Genomic DNA, 19,456 nt, shown 5'->3' with positions numbered 1-19,456 from the left:
TATGCTGACAGATTATTTGGCTTCCTTGATGTCTGCACTACAATCTTGTCGTTCACAGGTAGCTGCAGCTTTTCCTGACAACACTGAGGTGAAACCCCATGACGTAATTCCGGGGGATCTCGTTTTAGTGAGGAACTTTGATCGAAAGACTCAGCTGGATCCTAGGTGGAAGTCGCCGCAATTGGTCCTGCTCACCACAAGGACAGCCGTGAAGATCGAGGGCAGAAAAGGCTGTATACATTCAAGTCATATCAAGAAATTTCATGGACTACCATCGGATGTAAAGGCCACACCTCGTGTGTCTTCACCCATTGACTCAAAGCTTCCTCTGGTTGAACTTAGTAGTCCGGAACAATATAAATTAAAACTTAGGTCTAATCCGTCAGGCAATTTGATTGTTTAAGTCCTCTCCAAGGTTATGCGGTTGAATTTGTCTCTGACATGTACCCCTTAGACCTGAATAGAGAAAAAACCCGAAAAATGTTGAAACGACATGATTACTGTAAATCACTGCGTAGTCATTGCACAGTGACGTTATTAATTTTGTTTTTCTTAAGTCTTTTAATAATTATTGCAAGTATATTGTTGCACATATATTATCCTATTTCTAAACATTTCTATAATGTTACTGCTGAACATTCTTTTAGTGACCTACCTCCGCATGAATTGTCGTATAGATTTGCGCTGCGCAATAACACTTTTATTAGTATGTTACATCATTCCCATCAGACTAGTAATGCTACCAATTGTTGGATATGTGGCCGACTCCCTCCCTATCAGAACTATAAAGGAATTCTACCTCTCTTTCCATACCCGTTCACACACAACGGCTCCTGTGGAGCATGGTTTAGTTTAATTAATTCCTTAGACTCAAACACAGCAGTTTATCAAGACAATTGGGTATGGGGAAATCTGAACTTAGTTTTACTCAAAGTCTGCTACCCCGACAAGGAGGGTCGTCCCAAAAGAACAGGAACTGATCTAGAAAATGAAGTATATGGATTAGGTAATTTTACGCTTAATCTTATGATCCTAAATGTCGAATCCGAAGCTACTCCAAGTTTGCCCGCCATGTCAGTATTTCCAGTAAAAGGTGAATTATGTGTAAGAAAGAATGGTTCCATACATATGGGCCATAGTAGATGCACCACTGTAATAGAATTCAGTGATCAAGGCAAGTCGACATTTAGAGCTTCCCGCCATTCCTATTTTATATGTGGTCAGACGGCATATGTACGTTTGCCTCTAGATTGGGATGGTACCTGCTACATTGGATTCCTTTTGCCACCTGTTTTCCTAGCTCCTCCTGATTATTACAGAAATACTCATTTAGTACACAATAGAGAAAGGAGAGATCTCCCGATAGTCGATTACAATGAAACAGCATGGGAAAAATACACAGATTTCAATAAAGGTCTCTTTCCCTATATAGGTACCGTTACTAATAGTAAGCTGATACGTAGATTAACTAGAACCCTTGAAGCAGTAGTGAACGAAACTATTTCCGCCTTAGGCAATTTAACAGAAGAGCAGTCTGCTATGCGGATTGTTGTGCTTCAAAATCGTCTTGTCCTTGACGTCATCCTGGCCGATAGGGGCGGAGCTTGTAGGGTCATCGGATCAAGCTGTTGCATTTTCATACCAGAAAATTCGCCATCTGTATATAAAGCTATAACCCGCCTTCATAAGATTGTGAGCCAGATACACCAGAATCCAGGCACTTGGACTTGGTCCGGGTGGTTTTGGAGCGTGTTATCAGCCTGGGGATGGAGAGTTCTATCCTTCCTAGGTATTGGCCTTCTCATACTATTCAGTTGCTGCTTATGCCTGCAATGTGGACCAGCGATTTGTGGTCTGTGTGCCACATCGTGTATTCCAACACCAAGATTTCATTCGTCCCAGAAGAAAAAAGAAGAACAAATGATGCTATCTGAACAGATCAATGGATTGATGAAGATTGATATCTCTTGACGGGCAAGTAGGGGACAAGGAGGGAATGTGGAAATATGGATTTTTTCTTGTCAGTTATGTCCCCTATCTTGGACCCCAACGGTTCTATGTGCATGTTACAAGTACATGTATGTTCCCTCCAGTTCCAGTTATGAAGACGCAAACACATGTGCGTCCACCGTCAACATGTCCTCTTTCAGATCCGCCATGAATGGGCCGGATATTCCATTCCTAAGTACGAAAGGCCACCGGCTTTATATGGTTCACTTATGCCATTTTTACAGTCCAGGCAAGTAGGCCCTGATTCTGTCATCAAGCTTTTCTTTCTTTCTGCCTCTGAAGCTCCAGTCTGAGCCTGCATCTGTGACCATGAACTTTGTCTCATTCCCTGCGCGGCTCACGGAGCCTGACATCAGCCTGTTGCCTGCCAAAAACTGTATTTCACCTTCGAAATTATCTGCTCCGCTCCCTGCCCAATGCATTCCTGTCTAGTAGTTTAAGTAAACATTCTTCCAGCTACCGAGCAAAGGCCCGGCTTCTCTGTCTTTATGCAAGTAATTCATAGCCCTGTTACTATGGAAGATTCCTGCCCTTGCATCTAGTGTAGACACTTAGACGCTTGTACACGCACTAACAGTCAGTATAGTCAGTATAGAATAAGATTCTACTCTAAGAGACCTCTCTTTTGGATAACATAGTTCTTTAAACATAGGATGTTAGATATGATTTGGGATTAGGTTGACTTGACCCTCCAGACTTCTGTCGCCACATGTAGAGCTAAATGTCAAGTCCCCTTCACCCCCTAGTTGCACGTCAATCATACGTCATGCTGCTGTGCGCGCATCTCTGCCAAGTATTTCTGCTGACATTGCGAAATTATTTCATAGGTCCACCCATATGTGACATCACAACCAATAACGTTTCCTTGTTACTCCCAATTACGCCTCCTTCAGCTACGCATGTGAAATGTTATCTTTGCTATCAATTGTTACGCCTCTTGCATTTGCCTCACTGTAATGCCTATTGTATAAAAGTGATTAATTATCAATAATGTAGGTACTTCACTTCCTGAACCTTCGTGGTGATGGAACTTGGAGCAACCGATTCGAATCGTCCATTGGAATAAAGCCCATTCCGAACCTCTAATACCACGGATTCTGCCTCTTATTTATTGAGCTATCTTTATTATGTTCTGTATCAAATTAAGTCCCGGTAATTAAATTATTTACCACAGAGATGTAGAAAGGATTTCCCCAAAGGCATTAATTGGTGCCACTTTAACCCTTTCTGACCAATCCATTTAATGTCTACATTTGGCAAAGCAAGGTCTTTCACAATACCTCTTTTTTCTGCACATTTTTCACTCCAGAAGACATAGCTATGACCTACAATCCACACTGTGAACATCTTTCAAGGAGATCTGGATGCACTCAGGAGGTGTCTTTCAGTAGAATGGCAATATGAAAAGAAAGACAGTTGAAAAATGGAGGCATACATACTTTTTTTTAATAAAAAGAAGTCATTGGCTGATTCAAACCATTTTACAGTTAAAACTAGGCTGTATGTTTACATTTTTAAAAGCATGTTTTGGATTGGTTCAGAAAAATGTGTTCCCACTGAACAATACTTTGGATTTGCTGTTAGGTTTGAAAAGTCAATCACTCTTGCTCTTTGGATTTGAAACATTGTGTGCTGAACTTATGACCTCTCTGCTCACACCAGTGTTCCATGACCTGTTGCTATGGTAGCAGGCAGAAGTCATGTTGGGGAAGGGATGATTTGGAAAAGGGTTGAAAGTTGCAACCAATAGAAATGTGTGATTCCATTTGAAAAAATGTGGGAAGGACTGTGATTTTACATTAACATGTATATGTGTGAAAAAAGAGAGGGGAACATTGCCATTTACTGGTTGTGGTGAGAGGAGAGAGGTGTACAGCTCTGAGATTCTGGCTCTGATAATCTGCTGTTTGAGTGCCACATTTCTTCTCAACTAACTAATTTTAAAGGTGAGTTATGAGTTTGAGAGGGGATGTATGTGGTGATTTTTGATATAAATATTAGAATTGTCATTCTTCTTTTAAAGTTGTGTTTTACATTTTGTGTTTTAGGAGATATTTAACTGTCTTGAACTTGTAAGATATTATGGAGTATGTCTTCACTATAAGTTAAGGTGTACTGGTATCACTGAGGAATACTGTTTTGTGCCTAGAATCACATCATGAGTCTGTCTGCACACAGGATTTGTTGTCAGAGATTTAATTTGTGTTGCTCTTGTTCTGTTAGCCTTGCACTCGCAGGAAAGGGGCAGTTTGTTTTCTTAAAGTGTAATGGTTAGCATTCAGCAAAAATCAGTTACTCACAAATGAGAGGCAAATGCAAACACATTTGAATATAAAATGGTACATTTTCCTACCACTTTAAAAGTTGTGTTTTACATTTTATGTTAAGGAAGATATTTAAGTACCTTGAACATGTTAGATATTATGGAGTATGTCTTCACCATAAGTTAAGGTGTACTGGTATCACCCAGGAATACTGTTTTCTGCCTAGAATCACACCAAGAGACAGTGTGCACACAGGAATTGTTATCAGAGATTTAATTCATGTTGCTCTTGCTCTGTTACCCTTGCACTCGCAGGAAAGGGGCAGCTTGTTTTTTGTAACACATGGTCACGGTCTCAAGGAGCTGTTAGGACATGTGCTCTTTTCTGCTTGTCTAAAATATAAGGAAAATGTGTCAGGCTGTCACAGTAATTATCACTTGCTCCACCACAGTACTAAATGTGTTTTCAAATTGCCCAAAAAAATATCGCTTTCTGCCTAGAATCTCACCATGAGTCTGTGTGCACACAGGAATTGTTGTCAGAGATTTAATTTGTGTTCCTGTTGTTCTGTAAAACTTGCACTTTCAAGAAAGGGCCAGCTTTTTTCTTCAACTGTGATGGTTAGCACTCAGCAGAAATCACGATCTCACAAATGAGAGGCAAATGCTAACACATTTGAAATCAACAGGGTAGATTTTCCTTCCAATCTTGTAATGGGTGAGGTAGTTCCTACATGTTCAAAACTCAAATTAACCCTTACCACACATGTACTCTTACACACATATCTGCAGTCTTCATGCAGTTGTGGAAGTCTCCATGCAGATCTCTCTTGCACCTGACAATACACAGTCTCCAGAAACACACTCTTTGCACACATGCAGCAGCTTCTCCTACACTCCCATGCGTAATACTCAGCTCTGTGTTGTGTTTCAGATAGCAGTGTGTAAGGCAAACACATTCAACGTCACCAAGGCTCATTTCCTTTGCTGTAGTCTAATCACTCACCCTGTAACACATGGTCATGGTCTCAAGGAGCTGTTAGGACATGTGCTCTTTTCTGCTTGTCTAAAATATAAGAAAAATGTGTCAGGCTGTCACAGTAATTATCACTTGCTCCACCACAGTTCAATTAGGCTTGCACTCGCAGGAAAGGGGCAGTTTGTTTTCTTAAAGTGTGATGGTTAGCATTCAGCAGAAATCAGTTACTCACAAATGAGAGGCAAATGCAAACACATTTGAAAATAGCATGATACATTTTCCTACCACTTTAAAAGTTGTGTTTTACATTTTATGTTAAGGAAGATATTTAAGTGCCTTGAACATGTTAGATATTATGGAGTATGTCTTCACCATAAGTTAAGGTGTACTGGTATCACCCAGGAATACTGTTTTCTGCCTAGAATCACACCATGAGACAGTGTGCACACAGGAATTGTTATCAGAGATTTAATTTGTGTTGCTCTTGCTCTGTTACCCTTGCACTCGCAGGAAAGGGGCAGCTTGTTTTTTGTAACACATGGTCATGGTCTCATGGAGCTGTTAGGACATGTGCTCTTTTCTGCTTGTCTAAAATATAAGGAAAATGTGTCAGGCTGTCACAGTAATTATCACTTGCTCCACCACAGTACTAAATGGGTTTTCAAATTGCCCAAAAAAATATTGCTTTCTGCCTGGAATCTCACCATGAGTCTGTGTGCACACAGGAATTGTTGTCAGAGATTTAATTTGTGTTGCTGTTGTTCTGTAAAACTTGCACTTTCAAGAAAGGGCCAGCTTTTTTTCTTCAACTGTGATGGTTAGCACTCAGCAGAAATCACGATCTCACAAATGAGAGGCAAATGCTAACACATTTGAAATCAACAGGGTAGATTTTCCTTCCAATCTTGTAATGGGTGAGGTAGTTCCTACATGTTCAAAACTCAAATTAACCCTTACCACACATGTACTCTTACACACATATCTGCAGTCTTCATGCAGTTGTAGAAGTCTCCATGCAGATCTCTCTTGCACCTGACAATACACAGTCTCCAGAAACACACTCTTTGCACACATGCAGCAGCTTCTCCTACACTCCCATGCGTAATACTCAGCTCTGTGTTGTGTTTCAGATAGCAGTGTGTAAGGCAAACACATTCAACGTCACCAAGGCTCATTTCCTTTGCTGTAGTCTAATCACTCACCCTGTAACACATGGTCATGGTCTCAAGGAGCTGTTAGGACATGTGCTCTTCTCTGCTTGTCTAAAATATAAGAAAAATGTGTCAGGCTGTCACAGTAATTATCACTTGCTCCACCACAGTTCTGTTAGCCTTGCACTCGCAGGAAAGGGGCAGTTTGTTTTCTTAAAGTGTGATAGTTAGCATTCAGCAGAAATCAGTTACTCACAAATGAGAGGCAAATGCAAACACATTTGAAAATAGCATGATACATTTTCCTACCACTTTAAAAGATGTGTTTTACATTTTATGTTAAGGAAGATATTTAAGTGCCTTGAACATGTTAGATATTATGGAGTATGTCTTCACCATAAGTTAAGGTGTACTGGTATCACCCACGAATACTGTTTTCTGCCTAGAATCACACCAAGAGACAGTGTGCACACAGGAATTGTTATCAGAGATTTAATTTGTGTTGCTCTTGCTCTGTTACCCTTGCACTCGCAGGAAAGGGGCAGCTTGTTTTTTGTAACACATGGTCATGGTCTCAAGGAGCTGTTAGGACATGTGCTCTTTTCTGCTTGTCTAAAATATAAGGAAAATGTTTCAGGCTGTCACAGTAATTATCACTTGCTCCACCACAGTACTAAATGTGTTTTCAAATTGCCCAAAAAAATATCGCTTTCTGCCTAGAATCTCACCATGAGTCTGTGTGCACACAGGAATTGTTGTCAGAGATTTAATTTGTGTTGCTGTTGTTCTGTAAAACTTGCACTTTCAAGAAAGGGCCAGCTTTTTTTCTTCAACTGTGATGGTTAGCACTCAGCAGAAATCACGATCTCACAAATGAGAGGAAAATGCTAACACATTTGAAATCAACAGGGTAGATTTTCCTTCCAATCTTGTAATGGGTGAGGTAGTTCCTACATGTTCAAAACTCAAATTAACCCTTACCACACATGTACTCTTACACACATATCTGCAGTCTTCATGCAGTTGTGGAAGTCTCCATGCAGATCTCTCTTGCACCTGACAATACACAGTCTGCAGAAACACACTCTTTGCACACATGCAGCAGCTTCACCTACACTCCCATGCGTAATACTCAGCTCTGTGGTGTGTTTCAGATAGCAGTGTGTAACGCAAACACATTCTAAGTCACCAAGGCTCACTTCCTTTGCTGTAGTCTAATCACTCACCCTGTAACACATGGTCATGGTCTCAAGGAGCTGTTAGGACATGTGCTCTTTTCTGCTTGTCTAAAATATAAGGAAAATGTGTCAGGCTGTCACAGTAATTATCACTTGCTCCACCACAGTACTAAATGTGCTTTCAAATTGCCAAAGAAAATATCGCTTTCTTCCTAGAATCACAGCATGAGTCTGTGTGCACACAGGAATTGTTGTCAGAGATTTAATTTGTGTTGCTGTTGTTCTGTAAAAGTTGCACTTTCAGGAAAGGGCCAGCTTGTTTTCTTCAACTGTGATGGTTAGCACACAGCAGAAATCGCTATCTCACAAATGAGAGGCAAATGCTAACACATTTGAAATCAACAGGGTAGATTTTCCATCAAATCTTGCAATGGGTGAGGTAGTTCCTACATGTTCAAAACTCGAATTAACCTTTACCACACAGGTACTCTTACTCACATCTCTGCACTCTTCATGCAGTTCTGCAAGTCTCCATGCAGATCTCTCTTGCACCTGACAATACACAGTCTCCAGAAACACACTCTTTGCACACATGCAGCAGCTTCTCCTACACTCCCATGCATAATACTCAGCTCTGTGTTGTGTCTTTCAGATAGCAGTGTGTAAGGCAAACACATTCAACGTCACCAAGGCTCATTTCCTTTGCTGTAGTCTAATCACTCACCCTGTAACACATGGTCATGGTCTCAAGGAGCTGTTAGGACATGTGTTCTTTTCTGCTTGTCTAAAATAAAAGAAAAATGTGTCAGGCTGTCACAGTAATTATCACTTGCTCCACCACAGTTCTGTTAGCCTTGCACTCGCAGGAAAGGGGCAGTTTGTTTTCTTAAAGTGTGATGGTTAGCATTCAGCAGAAATCAGTTACTCACAAATGAGAGGCAAATGCAAACACATTTGAAAATAGCATGATATATTTTCCTACCACTTTAAAAGTTGTGTTTTACATTTTATGTTAAGGAAGATATTTAAGTGCCTTGAACATGTTAGATATTATGGAGTATGTCTTCACCATAAGTTAAGGTGTACTGGTATCACCCAGGAATACTGTTTTCTGCCTAGAATCACACCAAGAGACAGTGTGCACACAGGAATTGTTATCAGAGATTTAATTTGTGTTGCTCTTGCTCTGTTACCCTTGCACTCGCAGGAAAGGGGCAGCTTGTTTTTTGTAACACATGGTCATGGTCTCAAGGAGCTGTTAGGACATGTGCTCTTTTCTGCTTGTCTAAAATATAAGGAAAATGTGTCAGGCTGTCACAGTAATTATCACTTGCTCCACCACAGTACTAAATGTGTTTTCAAATTGCCCAAAAAAATATCGCTTTCTGCCTAGAATCTCACCATGAGTCTGTGTGCACACAGGAATTGTTGTCAGAGATTTATTTTGTGTTGCTGTTGTTCTGTAAAACTTGCACTTTCAAGAAAGGGCCTGCTTTTTTTCTACAACTGTGATGGTTAGCACTCAGCAGAAATCACGATCTCACAAATGAGAGGCAAATGCTAACACATTTGAAATCAACAGGGTAGATTTTCCTTCCAATCTTGTAATGGGTGAGGTAGTTCCTACATGTTCAAAACGCAAGTTAACCCTTACCACACATGTACTCTTAGACACATATCTGCAGTCTTCATGCAGTTGTGGAAGTCTCCATGCAGATCTCTCTTGCACCTGACAATACACAGTCTGCAGAAACACACTCTTTGCACACATGCAGCAGCTTCACCTACACTCCCATGCGTAATACTCAGCTCTGTGTTGTGTTTCAGATAGCAGTGTGTAACGCAAACACATTCTAAGTCACCAAGGCTCACTTCCTTTGCTGTAGTCTAATCACTCACCCTGTAACACATGGTCATGGTCTCAAGGAGCTGTTAGGACATGTGCTCTTTTCTGCTTGTCTAAAATATAAGGAAAATGTGTCAGGCTGTCACAGTAATTATCACTTGCTCCACCACAGTACTAAATGTGCTTTCAAATTGCCAAAGAAAATATCGCTTTCTTCCTAGAATCACAGCATGAGTCTGTGTGCACACAGGAATTGTTGTCAGAGATTTAATTTGTGTTGCTGTTGTTCTGTAAAAGTTGCACTTTCAGGAAAGGGCCAGCTTGTTTTCTTCAACTGTGATGGTTAGCACTCAGCAGAAATCGCTATCTCACAAATGAGAGGCAAATGCTAACACATTTGAAATCAACAGGGTAGATTTTCCATCAAATCTTGCAATGGGTGAGGTAGTTCCTACATGTTCAAAACTCAAATTAACCTTTACCACACAGGTACTCTTACTCACATCTCTGCACTCTTCATGCAGTTCTGCAAGTCTCCATGCAGATCTCTCTTGCACCTGACAATACACAGTCTCCAGAAACACACTCTTTGCACACATGCAGCAGCTTCTCCTACACTCCCATGCATAATACTCAGCTCTGTGTTGTGTTTCAGATAGCAGTGTGTAAGGCAAACACATTCAACGTCACCAAGGCTCATTTCCTTTGCTGTAGTCTAATCACTCACCCTGTAACACATGGTCATGGTCTCAAGGAGCTGTTAGGACATGTGTTCTTTTCTGCTTGTCTAAAATATAAGAAAAATGTGTCAGGCTGTCACAGTAATTATCACTTGCTCCACCACAGTTCTGTTAGCCTTGCACTCGCAGGAAAGGGGCAGTTTGTTTTCTTAAAGTGTGATGGTTAGCATTCAGCAGAAATCAGTTACTCACAAATGAGAGGCAAATGCAAACACATTTGAAAATAGCATGATATATTTTCCTACCACTTTAAAAGTTGTGTTTTACATTTTATGTTAAGGAAGATATTTAAGTGCCTTGAACATGTTAGATATTATGGAGTATGTCTTCACCATAAGTTAAGGTGTACTGGTATCACCCAGGAATACTGTTTTCTGCCTAGAATCACACCAAGAGACAGTGTGCACACAGGAATTGTTATCAGAGATTTAATTTGTGTTGCTCTTGCTCTGTTACCCTTGCACTCGCAGGAAAGGGGCAGCTTGTTTTTTGTAACACATGGTCATGGTCTCAAGGAGCTGTTAGGACTAGGCCTGGGCAAAAATTTCGTTCCGTTCGCGGAAATTGCGATAATTTGACATTTTTGCGTTCCGCGGAGAGCGCGAAAATGTCAAAAATTCCGGTTTCCGCAGCTTGGCGATAATTTGTTTCTTGCTCGCGCTGTAAAATGATACATTCTCGCGTGCGCGCGATCGCCTTACCTGAATCCCTGCGTTCGCCGACAAGTTTTCTTGATCCGGTCGCGTTCTCCATGAGATGTTGTATTGTTTTTAGCCATTTGCGCTGTCTCGCGACAGTTCGCGCCCGCAGTGACGTCATGCGTCGCGCGATCACGTCTTTCTTCTCGCGATCATGCACCGCGAGAACAACTCAAAACAAGATGGCCGTGCCCGCAAGCAACCACATGGGTAAGTTGGCGACCCGCAACCATGCAGAAAATCTCGCGAACATGCCGGAAAAAAACTTCCGCATCTTCGCGATATTTCTGCTTGTTTGCGATAATTTTAAACATTCTCGCGATAATTTGCGAAGGTTAATTCCGCAAATTCCGCCCACCCCTAGTTAGGACATGTGCTCTTTTCTGCTTGTCTAAAATATAAGGAAAATGTGTCAGGCTGTCACAGTAATTATCACTTGCTCCACCACAGTACTAAATGTGCTTTCAAATTGCCAAAGAAAATATCGCTTTCTTCCTAGAATCACAGCATGAGTCTGGGTGCACACAGGAATTGTTGTCAGAGATTTAATTTGTGTTGCTGTTGTTCTGTAAAAGTTGCACTTTCAGGAAAGGGCCAGCTTGTTTTCTTCAACTGTGATGGTTAGCACTCAGCAGAAATCGCTATCTCACAAATGAGAGGCAAATGCTAACACATTTGAAATCAACAGGGTAGATTTTCCATCAAATCTTGCAATGGGTGAGGTAGTTCCTACATGTTCAAAACTCGAATTAACCTTTACCACACAGGTACTCTTACTCACATCTCTGCACTCTTCATGCAGTTCTGCAAGTCTCCATGCAGATCTCTCTTGCACCTGACAATACACAGTCTCCAGAAACACACTCTTTGCACACATGCAGCAGCTTCTCCTACACTCCCATGCATAATACTCAGCTCTGTGTTGTGTCTTTCAGATAGCAGTGTGTAAGGCAAACACATTCAACGTCACCAAGGCTCATTTCCTTTGCTGTAGTCTAATCACTCACCCTGTAACACATGGTCATGGTCTCAAGGAGCTGTTAGGACATGTGTTCTTTTCTGCTTGTCTAAAATATAAGAAAAATGTGTCAGGCTGTCACAGTAATTATCACTTGCTCCACCACAGTTCTGTTAGCCTTGCACTCGCAGGAAAGGGGCAGTTTGTTTTCTTAAAGTGTGATGGTTAGCATTCAGCAGAAATCAGTTACTCACAAATGAGAGGCAAATGCAAACACATTTGAAAATAGCATGATATATTTTCCTACCACTTTAAAAGTTGTGTTTTACATTTTATGTTAAGGAAGATATTTAAGTGCCTTGAACATGTTAGATATTATGGAGTAGGTCTTCACCATAAGTTAAGGTGTACTGGTATCACCCAGGAATACTGTTTTCTGCCTAGAATCACACCAAGAGACAGTGTGCACACAGGAATTGTTATCAGAGATTTAATTTGTGTTGCTCTTGCTCTGTTACCCTTGCACTCGCAGGAAAGGGGCAGCTTGTTTTTTGTAACACATGGTCATGGTCTCAAGGAGCTGTTAGGACATGTGCTCTTTTCTGCTTGTCTAAAATATAAGGAAAATGTGTCAGGCTGTCACAGTAATTATCACTTGCTCCACCACAGTACTAAATGTGTTTTCAAATTGCCCAAAAAAATATCGCTTTCTGCCTAGAATCTCACCATGAGTCTGTGTGCACACAGGAATTGTTGTCAGAGATTTAATTTGTGTTCCTGTTGTTCTGTAAAACTTGCACTTTCAAGAAAGGGCCAGCTTTTTTCTTCAACTGTGATGGTTAGCACTCAGCAGAAATCACGATCTCACAAATGAGAGGCAAATGCTAACACATTTGAAATCAACAGGGTAGATTTTCCTTCCAATCTTGTAATGGGTGAGGTAGTTCCTACATGTTCAAAACTCAAATTAACCCTTACCACACATGTACTCTTACACACATATCTGCAGTCTTCATGCAGTTGTGGAAGTCTCCATGCAGATCTCTCTTGCACCTGACAATACACAGTCTCCAGAAACACACTCTTTGCACACATGCAGCAGCTTCTCCTACACTCCCATGCGTAATACTCAGCTCTGTGTTGTGTTTCAGATAGCAGTGTGTAAGGCAAACACATTCAACGTCACCAAGGCTCATTTCCTTTGCTGTAGTCTAATCACTCACCCTGTAACACATGGTCATGGTCTCAAGGAGCTGTTAGGACATGTGCTCTTTTCTGCTTGTCTAAAATATAAGAAAAATGTGTCAGGCTGTCACAGTAATTATCACTTGCTCCACCACAGTTCAATTAGGCTTGCACTCGCAGGAAAGGGGCAGTTTGTTTTCTTAAAGTGTGATGGTTAGCATTCAGCAGAAATCAGTTACTCACAAATGAGAGGCAAATGCAAATACATTTGAAAATAGCATGATACATTTTCCTACCACTTTAAAAGTTGTGTTTTACATTTTATGTTAAGGAAGATATTTAAGTGCCTTGAACATGTTAGATATTATGGAGTATGTCTTCACCATAAGTTAAGGTGTACTGGTATCACCCAGGAATACTGTTTTCTGCCTAGAATCACACCATGAGACAGTGTGCACACAGGAATTGTTATCAGAGATTTAATTTGTGTTGCTCTTGCTCTGTTACCCTTGCACTCGCAGGAAAGGGGCAGCTTGTTTTTTGTAACACATGGTCATGGTCTCATGGAGCTGTTAGGACATGTGCTCTTTTCTGCTTGTCTAAAATATAAGGAAAATGTGTCAGGCTGTCACAGTAATTATCACTTGCTCCACCACAGTACTAAATGTGTTTTCAAATTGCCCAAAAAAATATTGCTTTCTGCCTGGAATCTCACCATGAGTCTGTGTGCACACAGGAATTGTTGTCAGAGATTTAATTTGTGTTGCTGTTGTTCTGTAAAACTTGCACTTTCAAGAAAGGGCCAGCTTTTTTTCTTCAACTGTGATGGTTAGCACTCAGCAGAAATCACGATCTCACAAATGAGAGGCAAATGCTAACACATTTGAAATCAACAGGGTAGATTTTCCTTCCAATCTTGTAATGGGTGAGGTAGTTCCTACATGTTCAAAACTCAAATTAACCCTTACCACACATGTACTCTTACACACATATCTGCAGTCTTCATGCAGTTGTAGAAGTCTCCATGCAGATCTCTCTTGCACCTGACAATACACAGTCTCCAGAAACACACTCTTTGCACACATGCAGCAGCTTCTCCTACACTCCCATGCGTAATACTCAGCTCTGTGTTGTGTTTCAGATAGCAGTGTGTAAGGCAAACACATTCAACGTCACCAAGGCTCATTTCCTTTGCTGTAGTCTAATCACTCACCCTGTAACACATGGTCATGGTCTCAAGGAGCTGTTAGGACATGTGCTCTTCTCTGCTTGTCTAAAATATAAGAAAAATGTGTCAGGCTGTCACAGTAATTATCACTTGCTCCACCACAGTTCTGTTAGCCTTGCACTCGCAGGAAAGGGGCAGTTTGTTTTCTTAAAGTGTGATAGTTAGCATTCAGCAGAAATCAGTTACTCACAAATGAGAGGCAAATGCAAACACATTTGAAAATAGCATGATACATTTTCCTACCACTTTAAAAGATGTGTTTTACATTTTATGTTAAGGAAGATATTTAAGTGCCTTGAACATGTTAGATATTATGGAGTATGTCTTCACCATAAGTTAAGGTGTACTGGTATCACCCACGAATACTGTTTTCTGCCTAGAATCACACCAAGAGACAGTGTGCACACAGGAATTGTTATCAGAGATTTAATTTGTGTTGCTCTTGCTCTGTTACCCTTGCACTCGCAGGAAAGGGGCAGCTTGTTTTTTGTAACACATGGTCATGGTCTCAAGGAGCTGTTAGGACATGTGCTCTTTTCTGCTTGTCTAAAATATAAGGAAAATGTTTCAGGCTGTCACAGTAATTATCACTTGCTCCACCACAGTACTAAATGTGTTTTCAAATTGCCCAAAAAAATATCGCTTTCTGCCTAGAATCTCACCATGAGTCTGTGTGCACACAGGAATTGTTGTCAGAGATTTAATTTGTGTTGCTGTTGTTCTGTAAAACTTGCACTTTCAAGAAAGGGCCAGCTTTTTTTCTTCAACTGTGATGGTTAGCACTCAGCAGAAATCACGATCTCACAAATGAGAGGAAAATGCTAACACATTTGAAATCAACAGGGTAGATTTTCCTTCCAATCTTGTAATGGGTGAGGTAGTTCCTACATGTTCAAAACTCAAATTAACCCTTACCACACATGTACTCTTACACACATATCTGCAGTCTTCATGCAGTTGTGGAAGTCTCCATGCAGATCTCTCTTGCACCTGACAATACACAGTCTGCAGAAACACACTCTTTGCACACATGCAGCAGCTTCACCTACACTCCCATGCGTAATACTCAGCTCTGTGGTGTGTTTCAGATAGCAGTGTGTAACGCAAACACATTCTAAGTCACCAAGGCTCACTTCCTTTGCTGTAGTCTAATCACTCACCCTGTAACACATGGTCATGGTCTCAAGGAGCTGTTAGGACATGTGCTCTTTTCTGCTTGTCTAAAATATAAGGAAAATGTGTCAGGCTGTCACAGTAATTATCACTTGCTCCACCACAGTACTAAATGTGCTTTCAAATTGCCAAAGAAAATATCGCTTTCTTCCTAGAATCACAGCATGAGTCTGTGTGCACACAGGAATTGTTGTCAGAGATTTAATTTGTGTTGCTGTTGTTCTGTAAAAGTTGCACTTTCAGGAAAGGGCCAGCTTGTTTTCTTCAACTGTGATGGTTAGCACTCAGCAGAAATCGCTATCTCACAAATGAGAGGCAAATGCTAACACATTTGAAATCAACAGGGTAGATTTTCCATCAAATCTTGCAATGGGTGAGGTAGTTCCTACATGTTCAAAACTCGAATTAACCTTTACCACACAGGTACTCTTACTCACATCTCTGCACTCTTCATGCAGTTCTGCAAGTCTCCATGCAGATCTCTCTTGCACCTGACAATACACAGTCTCCAGAAACACACTCTTTGCACACATGCAGCAGCTTCTCCTACACTCCCATGCATAATACTCAGCTCTGTGTTGTGTCTTTCAGATAGCAGTGTGTAAGGCAAACACATTCAACGTCACCAAGGCTCATTTCCTTTGCTGTAGTCTAATCACTCACCCTGTAACACATGGTCATGGTCTCAAGGAGCTGTTAGGACATGTGTTCTTTTCTGCTTGTCTAAAATAAAAGAAAAATGTGTCAGGCTGTCACAGTAATTATCACTTGCTCCACCACAGTTCTGTTAGCCTTGCACTCGCAGGAAAGGGGCAGTTTGTTTTCTTAAAGTGTGATGGTTAGCATTCAGCAGAAATCAGTTACTCACAAATGAGAGGCAAATGCAAACACATTTGAAAATAGCATGATATATTTTCCTACCACTTTAAAAGTTGTGTTTTACATTTTATGTTAAGGAAGATATTTAAGTGCCTTGAACATGTTAGATATTATGGAGTATGTCTTCACCATAAGTTAAGGTGTACTGGTATCACCCAGGAATACTGTTTTCTGCCTAGAATCACACCAAGAGACAGTGTGCACACAGGAATTGTTATCAGAGATTTAATTTGTGTTGCTCTTGCTCTGTTACCCTTGCACTCGCAGGAAAGGGGCAGCTTGTTTTTTGTAACACATGGTCATGGTCTCAAGGAGCTGTTAGGACATGTGCTCTTTTCTGCTTGTCTAAAATATAAGGAAAATGTGTCAGGCTGTCACAGTAATTATCACTTGCTCCACCACAGTACTAAATGTGTTTTCAAATTGCCCAAAAAAATGTCGCTTTCTGCCTAGAATCTCACCATGAGTCTGTGTGCACACAGGAATTGTTGTCAGAGATTTAATTTGTGTTGCTGTTGTTCTGTAAAACTTGCACTTTCAAGAAAGGGCCTGCTTTTTTTCTACAACTGTGATGGTTAGCACTCAGCAGAAATCACGATCTCACAAATGAGAGGCAAATGCTAACACATTTGAAATCAACAGGGTAGATTTTCCTTCCAATCTTGTAATGGGTGAGGTAGTTCCTACATGTTCAAAACGCAAGTTAACCCTTACCACACATGTACTCTTAGACACATATCTGCAGTCTTCATGCAGTTGTGGAAGTCTCCATGCAGATCTCTCTTGCACCTGACAATACACAGTCTGCAGAAACACACTCTTTGCACACATGCAGCAGCTTCACCTACACTCCCATGCGTAATACTCAGCTCTGTGTTGTGTTTCAGATAGCAGTGTGTAACGCAAACACATTCTAAGTCACCAAGGCTCACTTCCTTTGCTGTAGTCTAATCACTCACCCTGTAACACATGGTCATGGTCTCAAGGAGCTGTTAGGACATGTGCTCTTTTCTGCTTGTCTAAAATATAAGGAAAATGTGTCAGGCTGTCACAGTAATTATCACTCGCTCCACCACAGTAATAAATGTGCTTTCAAATTGCCAAAGAAAATATCGCTTTCTGCCTGGAATCACAGCATGAGTCTGTGTGCACACAGGAATTGTTGTCAGAGATTTAATTTGTGTTGCTGTTGTTCTGTAAAAGTTGCACTTTCAGGAAAGGGCCAGCTTGTTTTCTTCAACTGTGATGGTTAGCACTCAGCAGAAATCACTATCTCACAAATGAGAGGCAAATGCTAACACATTTGAAATCAACAGGGTAGATTTTCCATCAAATCTTGCAATGGGTGAGGTAGTTCCTACATGTTCAAAACTCGAATTAACCTTTACCACACAGGTACTCTTACTCACATCTCTGCACTCTTCATGCAGTTCTGCAAGTCTCCATGCAGATCTCTCTTGCACCTGACAATATACAGTCTCCAGAAACACACTCTTTGCACACATGCAGCAGCTTCTCCTACACTCCCATGCATAATACTCAGCTCTGTGTTGTGTTTCAGATAGCAGTGTGTAAGGCAAACACATTCAACGTCACCAAGGCTCATTTCCTTTGCTGTAGTCTAATCACTCACCCTGTAACACATGGTCATGGTCTCAAGGAGCTGTTAGGACATGTGCTCTTTTCTGCTTGTCTAAAATATAAGAAAAATGTGTCAGGCTGTCACAGTAATTATCACTTGCTCCACCACAGTTCTGTTAGCCTTGCACTCGCAGGAAAGGGGCAGTTTGTTTTCTTAAAGTGTGATGGTTAGCATTCAGCAGAAATCAGTTACTCACAAATGAGAGGCAAATGCAAACACATTTGAAAATAGCATGATATATTTTCCTACCACTTTAAAAGTTGTGTTTTACATTTTATGTTAAGGAAGATATTTAAGTGCCTTGAACATGTTAGATATTATGGAGTACTTTCTTCACCATAAGTTAAGGTGTACTGGTATCACCCAGGAATACTGTTTTCTGCCTAGAATCACACCAAGAGACAGTGTGCACACAGGAATTTTTATCAGAGATTTAATTCGTGTTGCTCTTGCTCTGTTACCCTTGCACTCGCAGGAAAGGGGCAGCTTGTTTTTTGTAACACATGGTCATGGTCTCAAGGAGCTGTTAGGACATGTGCTCTTTTCTGCTTGTCTAAAATATAAGGAAAATGTGTCAGGCTGTCACAGTAATTATCACTTGCTCCACCACAGTACTAAATGTGTTTTCAAATTGCCCAAAAAAATATCGCTTTCTGCCTAGAATCTCACCATGAGTCTGTGTGCACACAGGAATTGTTGTCAGAGATTTAATTTGTGTTGCTGTTGTTCTGTAAAACTTGCACTTTCAAGAAAGGGCCTGCTTTTTTTCTACAACTGTGATGGTTAGCACTCAGCAGAAATCACGATCTCACAAATGAGAGGCAAATGCTAACACATTTGAAATCAACAGGGTAGATTTTCCTTCCAATCTTGTAATGGGTGAGGTAGTTCCTACATGTTCAAAACTCAAATTAACCCTTACCACACATGTACTCTTAGACACATATCTGCAGTCTTCATGCAGTTGTGGAAGTCTCCATGCAGATCTCTCTTGCACCTGACAATACACAGTCTGCAGAAACACACTCTTTGCACACATGCAGCAGCTTCACCTACACTCCCATGCGTAATACTCAGCTCTGTGTTGTGTTTCAGATAGCAGTGTGTAACGCAAACACATTCTAAGTCACCAAGGCTCACTTCCTTTGCTGTAGTCTAATCACTCACCCTGTAACACATGGTCATGGTCTCAAGGAGCTGTTAGGACATGTGCTCTTTTCTGCTTGTTTAAAATATAAGGAAAATGTGTCAGGCTGTCACAGTAATTATCACTCGCTCCACCACAGTACTAAATGTGCTTTCAAATTGCCAAAGAAAATATCGCTTTCTGCCTAGAATCACAGCATGAGTCTGTGTGCACACAGGAATTGTTGTCAGAGATTTAATTTGTGTTGCTGTTGTTCTGTAAAACTTGTACTTTCAGGAAAGGGCCAGCTTGTTTTCTTCAACTGTGATGGTTAGCACTCAGCAGAAATCACTATCTCACAAATGAGAGGCAAATGCTAACACATTTGAAATCAACAGGG

At 40.9% G+C, this 19,456-nt stretch overlaps 1 long non-coding RNA gene across 1 annotated transcript in view; it reads right to left on the bottom strand.

The window, feature by feature from the left end:
- The window catches only part of LOC146798155 (uncharacterized), a 276,708-nt gene extending 257,554 nt beyond the window's left edge, over positions 1-19,154 (bottom strand). Inside the window, exons 1-10 of the long non-coding RNA XR_014969118.1 lie at positions 19,098-19,154; positions 17,248-17,307; positions 16,073-16,132; positions 14,222-14,281; positions 13,047-13,106; positions 11,873-11,932; positions 9,481-9,540; positions 8,306-8,365; positions 6,455-6,514; positions 5,280-5,339 (exon numbers count right to left, since the gene is read on the bottom strand). This is a non-coding gene — a long non-coding RNA (uncharacterized LOC146798155). The remainder of the gene's footprint in view (positions 1-5,279; positions 5,340-6,454; positions 6,515-8,305; positions 8,366-9,480; positions 9,541-11,872; positions 11,933-13,046; positions 13,107-14,221; positions 14,282-16,072; positions 16,133-17,247; positions 17,308-19,097) is intronic.
- Between the last annotated feature and the right edge of the window lie 302 nt (positions 19,155-19,456).

This window comes from Triturus cristatus, chromosome 9, assembly GCF_964204655.1.
Source record: "Triturus cristatus chromosome 9, aTriCri1.1, whole genome shotgun sequence".
Lineage (NCBI taxonomy): Eukaryota > Metazoa > Chordata > Amphibia > Caudata > Salamandridae > Triturus > Triturus cristatus.
Note: the sequence above shows the minus strand (reverse complement) of the source record. Positions and strands in the feature narration are given on the sequence as shown.